An 18,137-nucleotide genomic window follows, 5' to 3' on the forward strand; every position below is an offset into this window, starting at 1 on the left:
GGCTCTGGGTCCCCACACACAGCGGCTGCAGCCTGCAGGATAGAAGAACAGGCCAGGCAAAGCAACAGGGGGCGGAGACTTGTAGAGAGGGTGGGGCCTCTGGAGAACAGGCAGGGAGATGGCACCTCAAACTGCATGCATGGGAGGAGGGGCTGGAACCCGGGAAGGCGGCAGGGACAGGGGCTTCACACATCGCCTGCAGAGGGGAGGGAGAGGAAGTCCAGATCGGGCAGTCTGACACTGGACCCTGCTCGCACCCCTTCAAGATACCGCTGCCATCATTCAAAGCTTGTGCCGCCGCGAGCCAATCGGATGTCGCGGACCGGCAGCCGTCGCTGATTGGCTCACGACCGATGCTTATTTGAATGACAGCAGCAGCTGTGCTAAGGTCTCCAGGGATGCACTGTTCTGCGGCCAATCGCTGACAGCCTGTCAGGGATTGTCCACAGCACATCCCCGGGGACCCAGACACTTTCTAAGAGTGAATCCCCGGGCTGCAATACCTGTTGAAATACGTGCTATAATGTGTATTTGCGAACACTGACATCCATGCACTCCATTAAGAAGCTGCAATTAATGTTACTGTGATAATTAACAAGAACTCTAGACTAATTAGCTGGGTACACATTATACAATGTATTGTATGATATATCTTTTCGACGTGGATCGGAACAATATATCCTACACATCGTATAGTGGGCCTGATTCAGCCTCGGTCGCAAGCGCTGAGCTCTCGCAACCGGGTCGATGTTTGCCCACTGGGCATGCGCACGACGGAGCCGGCTCAGTCGTGCGCATGCGCGAGATCCGGCTAGCTCCGGATCTCACACCAAAGGGGGCGAGCTGTTGATGGTGATTGAAAGCTCGCCCTGTTTGGTAGGCGTGGCCGGGGGGTGGCTTCACAAACAGAGGTGTTCCCAAGCGAACGCCTGCCGTTTGTGGGCGGCCCCACTGATATCACCAGTGATGTCAGTGGGAGAGCTTCCGGCTCTATTAGAGCCAGAAGCTCTCTGGGGCTTGCGGCCACAAGACCCTACCACAAGGGTCTCATCGAAAGCCTGATGGTCTTGACCATCGTGACCATCAACCTGGCTGCTCGCTATAGCTGTGGGTGGTCACCTACAGCTATGCGAGCGGCCAGGAGGCCGCTCCAAAAATTAAAAAAAAAACGCCCCGATTCAGAGCGAGCGCTCGTTCAGAGCGTCCATCTCTGAATCAGGCCCAGTGTGTACATCCAATCCGTTGTTCATCGCATCGTCCCATCTGCTGTTCTGCACAGCAGATGGGACAATGCAATGAATGACGCTGTGCTATTGCATGCACCATGTATGACAATTGCGCAGTCATACACAGGATCTTGCGGTGTGTACAGTGTGCGCAATGTATCATTACATCGCACCATCGATAGGTCGCACCATCACATGGTGTGTACCAAGCTTATTTAGAAAGTTCCATTTTACTAAGGATAGCTATATTGGTTGCAGCACTGCCCAACCGCCTTCATTATTATCTTTTATTTCCATGGTGCCACAAGGGTTCTGTAGCGCCTTACAAGTACATAAGCAAATGAACAAGCAAGAAAAAAGTTAACAGTATTATCGATCATAACAATTAAATAAGCAGCAGGGTTGGTTTCGAACCAAGTGTTAGGAGTAAATGATAGTATAGTTAAGGGAAGAGGGCCCTGCTCGTGAGAGCTAAAAGTGCGTATCCACTTAGCGACTGTGAAACGAGTGCACGATTAGGACATTGTAATCGTGCAGTCGTTTCACGTTCAGTCGTTCAGTGCAGGCACAACAATCATCCCCGAATATGGACAACCTGATGAAGTTGTCAGGTTGACCAGCATTTTCAGGCGATGATAGAGGTAAAAAATGACCAGCAGGCGCACCCATCACTGGTTTTTGACATTAAAATGCTCGATTTGCAAGCGATTGAACGATAACGACGTCATTGTCGTTCAATGGCCAGGTAAAATCGGGCAGTGGATACGGACCATTACATTCTAAAGGGGAGGGGCAGACAAAAAGGGGTGACAGATGGGGTAGACAGTGAGGAAGGAACATGGAGCAGTGGGTGAGGATGAGAACTGAAAGGCTTTGATGAAGAAAAGGGGCTTGAGAGTCCGTTTGAAGGTTAGTAGAGGTGGAGAGTCTGATAAGAGTGAGAGAATTCCTGTGGTAGGAGTTGTCACATAAAATGTGCAATGTGTCTTGAAATAATGCTTGAGAGGAAAATTTCACAAATGTGCACAATAGAGAGGAACTTTTCTAGCTTTGCAATGAAAGTAGTAATGCAAGTTTTTACTGATATGAAAATCTAACCATTGGTATGCCAAGTTATAAAAAGTGTGGGAGAGTTTGCTCATAAATGATATCCAATTGCACTTTTTAAGTGACAAAACCCTATTTGAGCTTTAGCAATATGACATCTACTAAAGAAGGAAAAAATAAATTGAACACTTCCGAAATTTGCCATTGCCCCACAATTCACAGGTGAAATTGTGCATTTTGGATATTAACGTAAATAGTTGGAACCAGCAATATCCCAAAGTTAATGGGAAACAGTTGGGAAGCCGATGGACGGAATCCCGACCGTCTGCTTCCCGACTATCTAATCCCGGCCTATCATTTTCCCCACGCCGGGAGCCCAACACCCTGCTTACCGATCGAGGGTAAGCCGGGCGCGGACAGCCGCGGGGGTTAGGTTTAGGGTTCCCGGGGGGACTTAGGGCTAGGCACCCCCCCCCCCCCCCGGGATGTTAGGTTTAGGCACCCCCCAGGGGACTTAGGTTTAGGCGACAGGGAAGGGGGGTTGGCTTTAGGCACTTGGGGGGGGGAATAGGTTAGTCAATACTTACCTTCGACGATCGGGATTTTCTCTGCTGCCGGGATGCCGCTGTCAGTATTTGAACCGTCAAATCATACTGAATCCAAGTTAAGTTATTTAACTTGAAGTGGAAGTGTGGCTTTATTTAACTATCAATTTATTTCATTTGTTCTTGATAGATCCAATAGTGCCCAACCACCATTGAACAAAAAAAAAAAAAAAAAAAAAGGTTTGTTTCATACTACATACAATCTACACTCAAAGGAAATAAAATAGACAAATAATTTGTACGCAGGTACTGTATTCCAAATAACCCTACAGATTCTAAGTGACGTTTTAGACCCTTCCTATGAAAATGGAACTGTGTGGACTTAAAATCAGTCTGCTTATTTTGGCAGCGTAACTCCCCATACGTGGACCCTGTCTGCCAATAGCAGCCTCTGGTTCCAGGGAAAGAGCCAGGAGCTTGTGTTTGATTTCAGGACACTGAATTACATGGCGAAACAGACAACTGAACTGTAGCCTGGTCACAAATCTATAAATTACCAGTAACCCAATTAGCAACATACACATTTATACTTACCTGCCCCTATAGGCTAAGCATGGGTGCACAACTTCTGTATTTCTCCCATGGACAGAGCCAGCCCAGAACCATCAAGCCAACACTGCAGACAGTATGCCTTTTCCCCTAAAGCTTTCATTGGGGATTAGTACATCAGGGGGGCTGCATGCACATGGGTTGTGTTTAGTACATCAGGGGGGCTGCATGCACATGGGTTGTGTTTAGTACATCAGGGGGGCTGCATGCACATGGGTTGTGTTTAGTACATCAGGGGGGCTGCATGCACATGGGTTGTGTTTAGTACATCAGGGGGGCTGCATGCACATGGGTTGTGTTTGGATGATGAGTGGTAACATTGTAATAAACGTTATTGTGTGGCAATAGCTCCTAAGCTGGATGAGCTTTCTCACAGACTATAGATCGCAGAGATAAGCATCACACACACACACCATAATGGTACATGAGACAGCCCAGGTGTAAATCCCCTTGTAATGCCAGAGACTGCAATGTAATTGCGTGTACAGCGGCTGTGTGAGGCCGGGGGGAGACGTCCCAGGCAGCGGGGGGTGAGTTACATGATGACAGCAGCATGGAGAACACCCTGCAGGACACACAGTAGCTTATCTAGTCATACAGACATCCTCAGTCATACCGTGCAGTAGGTGACACAAAGGACCGGCATCTCCCTGCATGCACACAATGCACTGATCACCTCCCAGCCACTCACCTCTGCTCCAGATCACAGCACCATGCCCCGGGCCGCCTCTCGCTGCATGCACACACCGTCTAATTGATGCACAAACTTCCGTCCCCCCTTGGCTGGCTGGCGGGGAGGAAGAGACAGGGGGCGGGGAGAGCAACGCCTCCCTCCGCTCGGCAGCTAACTTGATGTTCTATGTCCCGTTGGAAATACTGCACAGGCTGCCGCCTCTTAAACGCATTGGGTTTGTTTGCATTATTATTGTTTTTGATCCTTTAAGCGATTCGTATGGCCCACTGCCCCGCTTAAAGATGGCGACAGATGTGCTGGCTCACGTGACCAAGGTCGAAGCTTGGGCCAACATTTATCATCCACCCTGCTGCCATTATTTCCACAGCATTGTGATTCAGAGTATTATCAAGCTGTGGCATTTTTTTTTTAAGTTCATAAATCATGAGAGAAATTTTACAGATCATCTGTATTTGTAGGTGACAGTGATCCCTCTGTTTTTTATTAACATTGGAATGTTTGATATGGTTGCGGCTAGATCCCCTTCAGTTAAAGGACCCTGACGTCATCATTTACTATCCAAGTGAACATCTATTCGGAATAGTAACCTGTGGCGAGCAGAGCGGAGGGTACTTGTGTACTTTACGGACTCATTGCAGAGAACCCAATAAATGTTTTAAATGGTACTACTTGTGTACTTTACATACACAAGTACCGAAAGTTGTCCCCACCTAAAGATGTCCCCTCGCGGGTTGTCCCCACCTAAAGAAGAAAGTTGTCCCCTCGCGGGCTCGCTACGCTTGCCACAAGGTTATATTCCCCCTCTATGCCCACTTGGATGGTAGGGAATGATGCTGGACACTGGCTGCTCATGTCGGGGTCTTCTCCGTGAAGGGGATTTAGACATTGCCATGATTGATAGTAATAATGAGTGTAGGACACTTGGGTCCTCTCTGCAATGAGTCCATAAAGTACACAAGTACCGAGCGGAGTGAGCCACCTTGCCCGAAGCACATAGAGCAAAGCGAGGGTACAAGTTTCTACTGTTGGTGGCCAGATACTATATTTGGGACAAAATAACAGTGCTGTCAGGGCACTGAACCATACTTCCGCCCTCACTCCACGTCACATCTGGGTACATTAGCTGAAGGGGATCTAGGACCAACCTTTTTGATATCTGCACCTGTACAAGGGAAAAAAATGGATAACTTGGTTTGTACTGATTGTCCTTCAACATTTGATTGAATATATCTCCTCTAGCCCCCAAAGTGGGCTGTCTTGGAGTTATCCTGGACTCCTCCCTCTCCTTCAAACCACACATCCAGTACCTCCCATTTACATCTCTGACCTCATATCCCTTCACTTTCCTGTCCGCCCTCTTCGTTCAACAAATAGACGCCGCCTCTCATGCCATCCGATTACTTCCTCCCACTCACTCCTCCAAGATTTTGCCTGTGCTGCTCCCCACCTTTGGAATTCTCTCCCTCTCCCCATCAGACTCTCCACCTCTCTACAATCCTTCAATCAGGCTCTCAAGACCCACTACTTCATCCAAGCCTTCCAGCTCGCATCCTAACTTGCTGCTACATGTTTCTTTCCCCCTGTCTACCCCATCTGTGTCACCCCTGTTTGTCTGCCCCTCCCCTTCAGAATGTAAGCTCTTACGAGCAGGGCCCTCTACCCTCTTGTGCTTCTCCTTACTTTACTTTCAAATACTTCTTACTCCCCAGTAGGGCATCTAACACTTGGTTGCTTGTGTTCTGTTGCTTATTTGGGTGTTATGGTTGCTAATGTAGCAATGTATATTATCCATGTCCTTGTTCTGCATTGTATTGTATTGTGCTGTAAGTCGCTGGTCACCTATTTGTTTATGTACTTTGTAAGGCGCTGTGGAACACTTGTGGCACCATATACTGTAAATGATAATAATACATTGTCTCCCATTTGCCAGTATGCTGCGCCAAAGTCTATGCATGAGAAGTTCCCACCATGTACACTGATTTTTAATGAGGTTTTTTTGTATTTTTTCGTCACCAGGGCCTTTATATAACAGTTTTTTTTCATTAAAATGCACCAGAAGCACCAGAGCAGAGAGCAAAACCCCAGGCAGGAATGAGGAACTGCACAGAGTAACTTGTGACAGGTGCAGCGTGCTAGAATGAACACTAGGTATGTGGAGGTGTATATGACGTGGGACAGGTATGCTTAGGTGTATTGATGGTAGAGGGGTTGGAATCGGCATGACAGCGGCTGCACGACACGGGTGAAAATCCCGATCGTCCCCAGGTACGTATTTACTAACCTCCCCCCCCAACCCTCCTTAGGGGTGCCTAACCCTAACCTTCCCCCCAGTGCTTAACCCTAATCCCCCCTCTAAGTGCCTAAACCTAACCCCGCCCCCTAGCCAAGGCAATCAGTTTTCGTTGGTGCCCGGCCAGGAGTCGGCTCACTGTCTACAGAGTGGGGCTGTTAACAGCCCCTGAATATATTTAAAAGGCAGCTGTGGCTGCACACTAGAGGAGTACAGCATGGACAGTCTGTACAGACGTCCATGCTGTTGCTCCTTCACCCCGCTGCAGCAGAGCGGACAGGCTCCAGCGTCCCTGGGGTTAAATACATGCCAGGGGAGCGTGCCTTCCCTGTTCACAGCCCGCGCCTCCCCCACTGCACAGTGCCTCTCCACAGCGGTTTGGCGGGCTATGTCAGCGCTCCTCCCTGGGCCCGCCTCCTCTCTGCTCTTCGGCGGCCATTTTCTTCATAGGAAGTGACAAACGCTGCTGGACGCTGGATACAGGTGGCTTAGTGGTCCGGGTCCTCCCGCATACCTATAAGGTCAGAGTATGCAGCGCTGTTTCCTACCAGGCTCTGTGTCTGAGTAGTTGATCACAGTGCTGATAGTGCAGGGATTGTTTCCTGCATTGTATGTGACTTAATGCTAGCGCTGTCTGCCTGTACTTTCACTTCTGACTGTCAGCCATTATACCATCCCTGTTCTTTTTCTGCTAAAGCCCTTGCAGTGCGGTCTTGCAGGGTGTTCATTACCTCACAGTAAAAATATTTGTCTGTGAGGGGTCACATACAGCTCCGTTACACTCATCATGTCTGGGAGTGAACGTGATTTTCCTCTCCAGCTAAAGGGTACCACATGCAATGTACCAATAGCGGAGGGTGATGGCAACACTGAGGGTTTATGTAGGGCATGTTATTTACTGTCACGCCCGATTTCTGTCACTGCGCCTGTGCAGGAACCTCCCTGGGCTTGTTTTGCTAAGGCACTTTCAACCCTTTTGGGCCAGCTGGCGACGCCCCCTGCGTTTCCCCAAATGGGGTTATCACAGCAGTTGGTAGTGTCATCACCCATGCAGGGGTTCCCCAGGCAGCTGATGGTACCCCAGTGTCTCCCACTTTTGCCCCCCCAGGTCTCACAAGAGCTTATATGGGTGAATTCAGGGTACAACACCTGACGGACGTTTTGCAGGGGGAGTCATCATTGTGGCCTGCTAAGCGGTCTTTAGTGTCTCAGACGGCTCAATATGATGAGGATGACATGACGTCTGATGACGGGGAGATTTTTAACTTTTCAGACCAGGAGCCCCCCCGTACTAAGGAGGCTGAGTCTAAGTATAAAATTTATATACCAGGCCTTATACGGGCAGTCCATGCGGCCTTGGTTATTGAGGATGACGATCCCCCTGTGGCCAAATCCAAATATGCCTTCTTTAAGGATATTAAAGGTGATGCCACTGTATATCCTCTATTGGGTCAATTAGTGGATCATTTAGAGGAGGCGTGGAAATATCCGGGTAAGAGGTACCAACCTCAAAAACGCTTGGCCTTTGCATATCCCTTTGCGGATAATTATTTTTCCAAATGGGATTCTCATGTCACACGCCTGGTGAGGAGTGCTACATTGCCCATGCCCTCCATGTCCTCCTTAAAGGATGCTACGGATCGCAAGGTTGAAATATGCCTGAAATCCATTTATTCCCTTGCAGGGGCGTCCAGACTGGCAATGGCCATGTGCTGGGTAGCCATGTGCTGGGTAGCCAGAGCAATGGAGCGCTGGGCTGATAGCTTGGAGATGTCTCTAGACGCTGACTCATCACCTGAGCAGGTGGAGTTAGTGGGTAACCTCAGAGACTCAGCCACATACATTATTGACTTCCAGAATCTTCTCAGCAGCAGTGGCAGCACGCCAAACCCTATGGTTGCGCTCTTGGAAAGCGGACGCAGATTCCAAAAAGGAATTGGAATGCTTGCCCTTTAAAGGATAGGTCCTGTTTGGCCCTGATCTGGACAAAATTGTGGCCACTCTGGCAGCAGCTAAGTCTGCGTGTCTGCCATCGGCTACAGACCCATCAGGGTCTGGTACTTCGTCCTTTCGGCTCTATAGGGCCCAGGGTAAGTCCAAAGTGCAGTCCTTTCCTAGGCAGGCAGGGGCCAAGAAATCTGCCAAGCCAAAGAAGCAGGCTTGGAGTACAAGACGTTCTACTCTCAAGTCGGACGATAAGCCTTCAGCCTGACAGGATGGGCCTCCCCTTGGGGGACCTCAAAAGTGGGAGGCCGGCTTCTTCAGTTCGCCCAGTGCTGGTGTCTCACAAACGTGGACACTTGGGTAAGAGAAGTGGTCTCTCAGGGGTATGCCCTCTCCTTTCCGACAGAGGCCTCCCAGCAGGTTTTTCACCATGGGCCTTCAGTTGGATTAAGACAAGGCCCGGGAATTCCGGAAGGTGATCCACTCTATGCTCTAGGCTGGAGTTATAGTGCCGGTCTCATTGTCCCAGAGAGGATCGGGGTATTACTCCAATCTCTTTCTGGTACAGAAGCCCAATGGGTCTTACAGGCCCATCCTCAACCTCAAATCACTCAACAAATTCTTGAGGGTCCCTTGGTTCAGGATGGAGACCCTGCGTTCCATCATTTTGGCGATGGAGCCTGGGGATTTTATGGTGTCGCCAGATATTCAGGATGCCTACCTGCATATCCCCATTGTCTCAGCACACCAGAGTTTCCTCAGGTTTGCAGTAGTCGACCAACACTTCCAATTTCAGGCACTGCCCTTTGGTCTGGCCACGGCGCCTCAAGTGTTTACCAAAGTAATGGCAGTTATGGCAGCCCACCTGCGGATGCAGGGGGTCTGCTTGTTGCCCTATCTGGACCACCTCCTGTTGTTGGCAAGGTCTCCAGAGATCCTTCAGCACCATCTGCAACTGACAGTTTCTGTGTTCCAGGTGGACGGCTGGCTGATAAACTGGAAGAAGTCCTCCCTGGTTCCATCACAGAGGATGCTCCATCTATGAGCCCTGTTGGACTCCCAACATCAGAGGATCTTTGTGACGGAGGAAAAGATCTCTGCATTACAGGCAAAAGTACGCAGTTGCCTGCAGAGTCGCCAGGTGTCTATTCACTCAGCGATGAGGTTACTGAGATCCATGGTGTCGATGTTCAACATGGTGGAGTTTGCCCAGGTTCACTCCAGACCTCTGCAGAAGTTGATCCTCTCCAGATGGAATGGGTTGCCCCAACGGATAAAGACACAGACAATGGTGCTTTCACCAGAGGTACGTCTGTCTCTAGCCTGGTGGCTGCAGACTACTCACCTGAACAGGGAGCGCCCCTTTTGGATTGCGGTCTGGGTCCTTCTGACGACGAACGCCGGCCTTCGAGGTTGGGGAGCAGTGACGGGTCCACACTTCTTCTAGGGACGGTGGACGCCAGCAGAATCTGCACTTCCAAAAAACATCTTGGATATAAGGGCAGTATTCAAAGCTCTCCAACAAGCAAGAAATGTCCTCCACGTAGAACCTGTGCAGGTGCAGTCGGACAACGCCACCACGGTGGCTTACATAAACCGCCAAGGAGGAACCCTCAGTCAGGTGGCTCTGACAGAGGTGTCCCACATTCTAGCGTGGGCAGAAGGCAATCTCCCTGCCATCTCGGCAGTATTAATACCAGGAGACGTGCATCCAGGAGAGTGGTCTCTTCACCAGGAGGTGTTTCAGCTACTGGTGAAAAAGTGGGGCCTTCCAGAGATAGACCTCATGGCCTCCCAACACAACAACTAGCTTCCTGTGTACAGGTCAAGAACAAGAGACACAGAGGCACTTCTGGTAGATGCTCTGTCGGTCCTGTGGACCTTCAAGTTTGCGTACCTCTTCCCTCCGTTCTCCCTTCTTCCTCGAGTGATTCACAAATTCAAGCAAGAAGGCGACACGCTCCTGCTGATCGCTCCAGCGTGGCCCAGACGGCACTGGTACTCAGATCTACAGAGTCTATCCATAGATGCTCCGATGCTGTTGCCTTTACGTCTGGACCTGTTGTCTCAAGGTCCTTGCCATCACCCGGACCTGGGTCATCTTTCTTTGATGGCGTGGCTGTTGAGACTACCCTCTTTAGGTCCAGGGGTTTTTCCAGCTCTGTAGTTAACACCATGCTCAGAGCTCGGAAGCCGGCTTCTGCAAGAATTTACCACCGAGTGTGGCATACTTTCTTTGAATGGTGTCGCCCTAGAGGCTATGATCCTCAGGTTTTTAGGATATCCAGGGTTTTGGCTTTCCTACAGGTGGGCTTAGATCACTGTCTTCGCCTTGTTTCCCTGAAGGTGCAGGTTTCTGCCCTCTCAGTGTGGTTTCAGCGTAGGATTGCTACACTTCCTAATGTCCGCACCTTTATGCAAGGTGTACTTCACATACAGCCTCCCTTTGTTCCACCTGTGGCTCCTTGAGACTTGGCTGTGGTCCTCAGGGCTCTCCAAGGACCGCCATTTGAACCACTGGGCTCAGTGGATTTAAAATGGCTTACAGCTAAGACTGTGTTTCTTCTGGCCATTGCCTCGGCCAGAAGGGTGTCAGATTTGGGGGCTCTCTCATGTCACCCTCCCTTTCTGATTTTCCATAGGGACTGGGCAGTGCTTCGCACTCACCCTGGGTTCCTACCTAAGGTGGTATCTAGTTTCCACATCAATGAGGAAATCATAGTACCGGCCTTTAATTCCCCAGACCTCTCTGCTTGTGAGGCCTCCTTGGATGTGGTACGGGCTTTACGGATTTATGTTGACCGTACCAGTTCATTTAGGAAATCAGACTCTCTGTTTGTCCATGCTCTATGGTTTCCATAAGAAGGGTTGGCCTGCCACTAAGCAAACTTTGGCAGGATGGATTCGCATGGCGATTTCTGAGGCTTACATTCATGAGGGCCTTTCTGTACCATCCTCTCTTAAAGCTCATTCTACTAGGTCTGTGGGTCCTTCGTGGGCAGCTTTGCCGTGGTGCCTCTGCAGTTCAGCTTTGCAAGGCAGCCACCTAGTCTTCTGTCCATACCTTTGTGAGGTATTATGCATTTGATACCTTCGCCTCTCAGGATGCTTCCTTCGGGCGGATTCTCCTTCCAACACAGGAGCTTCCCCACCCTTAAAGGATACTGCTTTATCCTGTGGATACCCTATGGACCCTGAAGTAGAAAATAAGAGATATGGTAAGAACTTACCCTTGTTATCTCTATTTCTACAAAGTCCATAGGGTTCCACAGGACTCCCGCCCTGTCCCACCTGTACTGCAGATGGGCTTTAATCTGGTCACTGGTTTTTCCGTCTCCTTCTGGTGAGAATGTGATTCTTGTGTGTTCCAGACTTTCTTCTCTCTCTTTGTTCTCTTTCTCCGGCCTATGGCTTGTTACGAAACTGATTGCCTTGGCTAGGGGGCGGGGTATAGGAGAGGGACCCCAGTGCATCCTGGGAGGCTGAAAACTAACTGTGTGGTGCCCGATGCCTGACGTCATCACCAATACCCCAAGGTATCCTGTGGAACCCTATGGACTTCGTAGAAATAGAGATAACAAGGGTAAGTTCTTACCATATTTCTTATTTTTGTAGAAAAGTCACAAAATCTCACTGCGAGTTTCGCAAATTTCTAATTGAATCTCGCATTTCTCAGATGTAATACAATAGCAACTGCAAGGACCATAAAGGCGCCATATACATCAGCAATCTGAAAACCACAATTGAACAATTTGAAGATTTATTGCCCGATCTTAGGATTTCCCAATCGAGCAATCTGCGCCCATACACTACAGATTTTTTTCAGTGATTTGCAGATCGATTGCAGCAAACATAGATCTGGCAATCTTGAAAGGCCCTTCATTTTGCAAATCTGCTGATCATGTCCATACACTAGCAAACTACAGCCCCAATCGATCTGTGAAATCCAACATGTTGGACAATCTGATTAAACAATTCCAATCACTTTTTGGTTGCAATCTGCAATCTCTGAAGCCCATACTGTACATTGCAGATTTTTATACACAATCGATTGCAAATTGCACGATTGCTGCAATCCATCTCTGATGTATGGGGGCCTTTAGACAGACTGGAGGAAGCAGGCTGCAATTAGTCAGTGAATGATCATAGCTTTAGGCCCCCATACATCAGAGATTGATTGCTGCAATCGATTGTGTATAAAAATCTTTCCCTTTTTCAATCGATTGTGGCAATTCTACTATCTGCAATCGATTGAAAAAGGGAAAGATTTTTATACACAATCAATTGCAAATTGCACGATTGCTGCAATCCATCTCTGATGTATGGGGGCCTTTTCTCCGTCATTACACTGATTGGAATGACTCGCACCTGTGTACTTCTCATACAGTGGTGCCGCAATGATGGTGCAGCTCAGTGTTAACAATCATGTGAATAGTCATTCACCATTATGTCTGTGTGGTATCAATAATCATATATGCAGAAACGTGATCTATTCTACAATTATGTCAGTGTGATTGCATCATATGCGCAGATGCGACTACAGCAAAAGACACTAAAGTGGTGGCAGCACGCTGAGACCCATATAGCTCCTATAGGTGTATAATGTTTGGATAAGGCTCTTCTTTGTTTTTCTCTACACGGTTATGATCCTATTTATGGACATATCAAGAAGATAGTTTCTGAAGTTTTAGGCGCTACAATTGTGTCCGGGACACGTTCGTTCCTTGTTTTTCGTTTTGTGTTAAGGAAGGTATCCACTTAGCGATTTTATATAGTTATGTTCTTCTGGTATAGGTAAGTATGTGTGAATGGGTAGGTGTATGTAATAAACTTATACTAGTCATGGTGTGTGTGTTTTGTCTTTTTTTATCTATTTATTTTACAGTGAAATTACAGGTGCCGCATGTCTGCTGGCACTTGTAGTTCCACAAGTGCAAAATGGCAGGCATGCTGGCACTTGTAGTTCCACTGTAAAGTACAATAGTGTTACATTATTTGGCCCCCCTATTACCCCCATACCCACCAAGCAAGGGGTATGGGGAAGAGCCCCAGGCTTCAGCATAAGCCTGTGGTGCTCGGGAGAGGGGGGACCCTTTTTTAGAGGGTCCCCGACTCCCACGAGATCACCGGCTTGCGCTGACCGACTTGGGGTGTAATGCTTTGGACCTGGAGCCCCGGTGATTGGGTCTCCGGGCTGTGGCATTGCACCCCGGTAGGTTGGGTCTGGTGCTGGTCTTAAATACAGGGGATACCCCACGTCGTTTTTGCCCCCTATATTTAAAACCAGCACTAGTCCCTGCAGCCTAGTGTTGGTTTCTAAAATACGGTGGAACCCTACACATTTTGTTCCCCGTATTTTTGGAAACCAACACTGGCTGGCAAGCCTGGGGCTGGTTTGGCTTTTGGAGGGGACCTTATATCATTTTTTTTGTAATTTTGTACTAATTTTTTTACAGGTTAACTAAAACGGGAATTTTCGGGAAATATTCTAGGGACCCCCCTAAAGATGTCTAGACATGGGGGATCACTATGGGTACCCCCATTTTTAACTCCTGAAGGAAGTCAGGGTTTCTAATAGCCGCGGCAGGAAAAAACACCTTGCAAAGCTATTTAAAAACCCGACTTTCTTTTGCAGGCAAAAACGGGGTTACCCATAGTGATCCCCCATGTCTGGACATCTTTAGGGGGGTCCCAGGCATATTTCCCGAAAATTCCCGTTTTTTTCCTTAATTGGGGTCAAGGGTCATTTTTTCAAAAACAGGGATCATTTTTCACCATTGAATAGGTGTCGAAAAAAAGTGCAGAATTGGGGTTTAGGGGTGCAGGCTTAAAAAAATAGCCTCCACCCCTGGGAATGACATTTAAAAAAGAACTGTGTCAAAAAAAGTTTTAAAAAAAAAATAGGGACACCACAAAAAAATAATGTAAAAATTGGGGTGAAAAAAATTGTTTAACAATAGGGAAATAGGTTCAGGGCTATTCTGTATGTATGCGGCAGGTGTTTTGAAGAATAGATTTATAGCGGCAGGTGCACAAATGCAGAATTTTTAAAAACTTACTTTAGGGACTTAAAAATATGCTAGTACCCATTTTCATGTACCCCATATTTGATGGGACCACTTAAAAAAATGAAAAAAATAACCTAAATGCTCTTCTGCATCACTTCTTCGATGTCGGGAAAAAAACACCTGCTACGGCTATTTAAATCCCCGACTTTCAATTAAAGGCTAAAACGGGGGTACTCATAGTGTTCCCCCATGTTTTTACAACTTTAGGGGGGTCTTACAATTATTTTAAGGAAACATTCGTAACTTTACGCAAATCCAACTTCGGAGTTTCCCGTTTTCATTAATTTTATATTGGATACGGGGATAAGCGGGAGCGCGCCCGACTTCGACAGTGAAGTTAACGTTTCATATTGAATACCCCTATTGGTCTCCAGAACATTTCTATAACAGGGTTGATAGTGATTGGTTCTGGCATTTTTTGGGTGGTTTACAAGCCTATGCATTTATTAAAGACAAAGCAGACAAAAAAAAAAATCACTGCAAAAGCAGCATGTAACCCCAACACACTACAAATCGCCATCACAATTTTCTACATGTTAAGAATACAAGTTATCATTTATTAATCTGTGGTCTGCCAAAATGCAGGAAAATGTTGCACTGGCAAGTGATAGAAAACCAATAAAAGTTTTGCCACAGCTCACTGCAAATGGGCGGAACATTCTGGAAAGCTTTATTATGTGAGGCGAAAAACTATTGGAGAGGAGCGCACTCTAGCGCCGTCTTCATCTCCTGCTTAGTGAAGCCACTGAGCACCAAGGCTGATTCTGCGCATGAGCAGCACCAGGGGCGGATTGGGAACTTAAAGTGGCCCTGGAAAATTCCCTGAAAGTGGCCCTATATGCGTGCGGCGAAGGCGCGCGCCCAAAAAGGGGGCGTGGTTTTGTGGCAAGGGGCGTGGCTATGTGCTTCCAAGCAAGCATGCATTGTGAATGAGTATTTTCTTACCTATATGATTGCTCTGAAGAAATTGATCCTTTCTGGACAGGCAGCGTCTTGAGTCGGTATTCACTACTCATGCAGGAGATCACATGGTCTGGAAGCCGCCTGTTTGTGTAGGAATAAAGCCATCATGTCATCATCATGTAGTGGCTATAAAGTCAATATTCAATAAAGGAAGATAGGGGTACCATGAGATGCTGGAGGACTGGAAGGTGAGTATGGAGAAAGACAGGGAGCAGTGCGAGAGAAAGGAGAAAGGCAGGGAGCAGTGCGAGAGAGAGAGACAGGGAGCAGTGCGAGAGAGAGAGACAGGGAGCAGTGCGAGAAAGACAGGGAGCAGTGCGAGAGAAAGGAGAAAGGCAGGGAGTAGTGCGAGAGAGAGAGACAGCGAGCAGTGCGAGAGAGAGAGACAGGGAGCAGTGCGAGAGAGAGAGACGGAGCAGTGCGAGAAAGATGGAGTAGTGCGAGAGAAAGGAGAAAGGCAGGGAGCAGTGCGAGAGAGAGAGACGGAGCAGTGCGAGAGAGAGAGACAGGGAGCAGTGCGAGAAAGACGGAGCAGTGCGAGAGAGAGACGGGGAGCAGTGCGAGAGAGAGACGGAGCAGTGCGAGAGAGAGAGAGACAGGGAGCAGTTTGAGAGAGAGAGAGACAGGAAGCAGTGCGAGAGAGAGAGACAGGGAGCAGTGTGATACAGATGGAGCAGTGTGAGAAAGACAGTGTGAGCACCCCGTTAGCTCATTGCGAGACGGGTGAGACACTCCCACGTACTATCCAACCTCTGATCGGATCAGCTGAGCACGGCACCTAGATCCAGCACTGCAGCTGATCGATCACGGGGACATAGCGCCCCAGGTAGCAGCCCCCTTTATACAGTGCCCCCAGGTAGCAGCCCCCTTTATACAGTGCCCCCAGGTAGCAACCGCCTTTATACAGTGCCCCCACGTAGCAGCCCCCTTATACAGTGCCCCCAGGTAGCAGCCCCCTTATACAGTGCCCCCAGGTAGCAGCCCCCTTATACAGTGCCCCCAGTTATCAGCCCCCTTTATACAGTGCCCCCACGTAGCAGACCCCTTATACAGTGCCCCCAGGTAGCTGCTGACAGGCAGCAGCACACAATAAGTGGGCGGGACTTTTGGCAATTGGGCCGGCGGGTGGTCGCCCTTATCGCCCCTCCCCCTTGGATCCGCTGGTGCTGAGGCCGCTGTCACCCGCAGCCCCATTGCCCGCCCCTGGCCCCTGCTGCAGCTAGCCAGATTGTCTCCTCTCCACTCTGCCCTCTCCCCAGGCTGTGAAATTAAACTTGACACTTCACAGCCTGGGGAGGAAACAGTGGAGGGATACGATCAGGCTAACAGATTGCCTGCGCAGCCCCCCACTTCCGCCGCAGCTTACCTCCCTTGATGTCCCGCCGCTGGCCGCGGGTCCACGCCACCTTCCTCTATTGAATCCTCCGCGGCGTGTGATGCCGACAGTATGTTGGGTGGGGTTTAAATAGGCTGCCGCGCTGGCCTCTCTTCTCGCGAGAGAGAGGTTAAGCCTTAGGCAGGGGCCGCCAGACAAAGCTGACAGGCAGCCGGGTGCCTGTGAAAGCCCAGCACGGGTGACATAAATAAAGGGGTGGGGCCTCAGAAAAGCAGCCCCACAACCATGCAGCCCACCGGGATTCTTCCCGCAAAATACCTGCCAATCCGCCCCTGGGCAGCACCATCTTGTCACTGTGTTCAAGCACTGCAGTATTACAGCTGTGTAGTAAATAGCTCATGCATGATACCCATTGTTTGTACCTGTTACCACAAGACTGGATGGACCTCTGTCAATTACCGTTATACTCCGCTACTGCTACCTGTTACTGGGAGTACCACTGTACCATTGGATACTTCAATAAATCTGTTACTCTGGTCAAGAATATCTGTGTGGCCTAACCTTCATGATACACATTCCACTTCTCTGGGTCTACACCAGGGGTAGCCAACCCTGGTCCTCGTGAGCTACCAACTGTGCTTATTTTCCAGGTCTCCTCACAGAATCACAAGTGAAATAATTAGCCCCACCTGTGGATCTTTTCAAACGTGTTAGTGAGTAATGACTACACCTGTGCACCAGCTAGGTGATCTGGAAAACGTGAACTGTTAGTAGCTCTCGAAGACCGAGGTTGGCTACCCCTGGTCTACACCAAATAAGACACATATATCAACAAAAAACACAGAGCATAAAAAGTAACAACACTCACATAGAAATAACACATAACTAAACAAAGTAATAAAAAAATCACAATGAACAAAGGGGGTCATTCAGACCCACTCGCGAGCGGCAGTACGCTCGCAAGTGGGTCGATGTTCCCCACTGCGCATTCGCACGACGGAGGGAGCTCCGTCGTGCGCATGCGCGAGACCCGGCGTGCGACGGGCTTTCCATCGCTCGGGGTCTCGCAACAAAGGGGGCGTGCTGTCGATGTTGATTGACAGCACGCCCCCTTTGGTGGGCGTGCCTGCCAGACGGAGGCGTTCCCATGGGAACGCCTACCGTCTGAAGCCGGCCTCACTGACATCACTAGTGATGTCAGTGGGAGTGATTTTGGCTCTGATAGAGCCAAAATCACTCCAGGGCTTGTGGCTGGGAAACCCGACCGCAGGGTTTCCCTCGCAAGTCCGATGGTCGCGATGGTCAAGACCATCGCGACCATCTTTTTGGACGCTCGTATATGCTGTTAGCGGTGACCCACAGCTATACGAGCGTCCAAGAGGACGCTCCATTTTAATGGAGGAGGGCCCTGATTC

At 49.0% G+C, this 18,137-nt stretch overlaps 1 protein-coding gene across 1 annotated transcript in view; it reads right to left on the reverse strand.

Moving 5' to 3' along the window:
* The window catches only part of LOC148508335 (inositol hexakisphosphate and diphosphoinositol-pentakisphosphate kinase 2), a gene marked incomplete at its 3' end in the record, with an annotated part of 70,024 nt that extends 65,702 nt beyond the window's left edge, over positions 1-4,322 (reverse strand). Inside the window, exon 1 of the mRNA XM_088444646.1 lies at positions 4,119-4,322. The remainder of the gene's footprint in view (positions 1-4,118) is intronic.
* Between the last annotated feature and the right edge of the window lie 13,815 nt (positions 4,323-18,137).

The sequence above is a fragment of the Taudactylus pleione genome, unplaced genomic scaffold (genome assembly GCF_031769625.1).
Source record: "Taudactylus pleione unplaced genomic scaffold, aTauple2 ptg000370l, whole genome shotgun sequence".
In the NCBI taxonomy this organism is placed as follows: domain Eukaryota; kingdom Metazoa; phylum Chordata; class Amphibia; order Anura; family Myobatrachidae; genus Taudactylus; species Taudactylus pleione.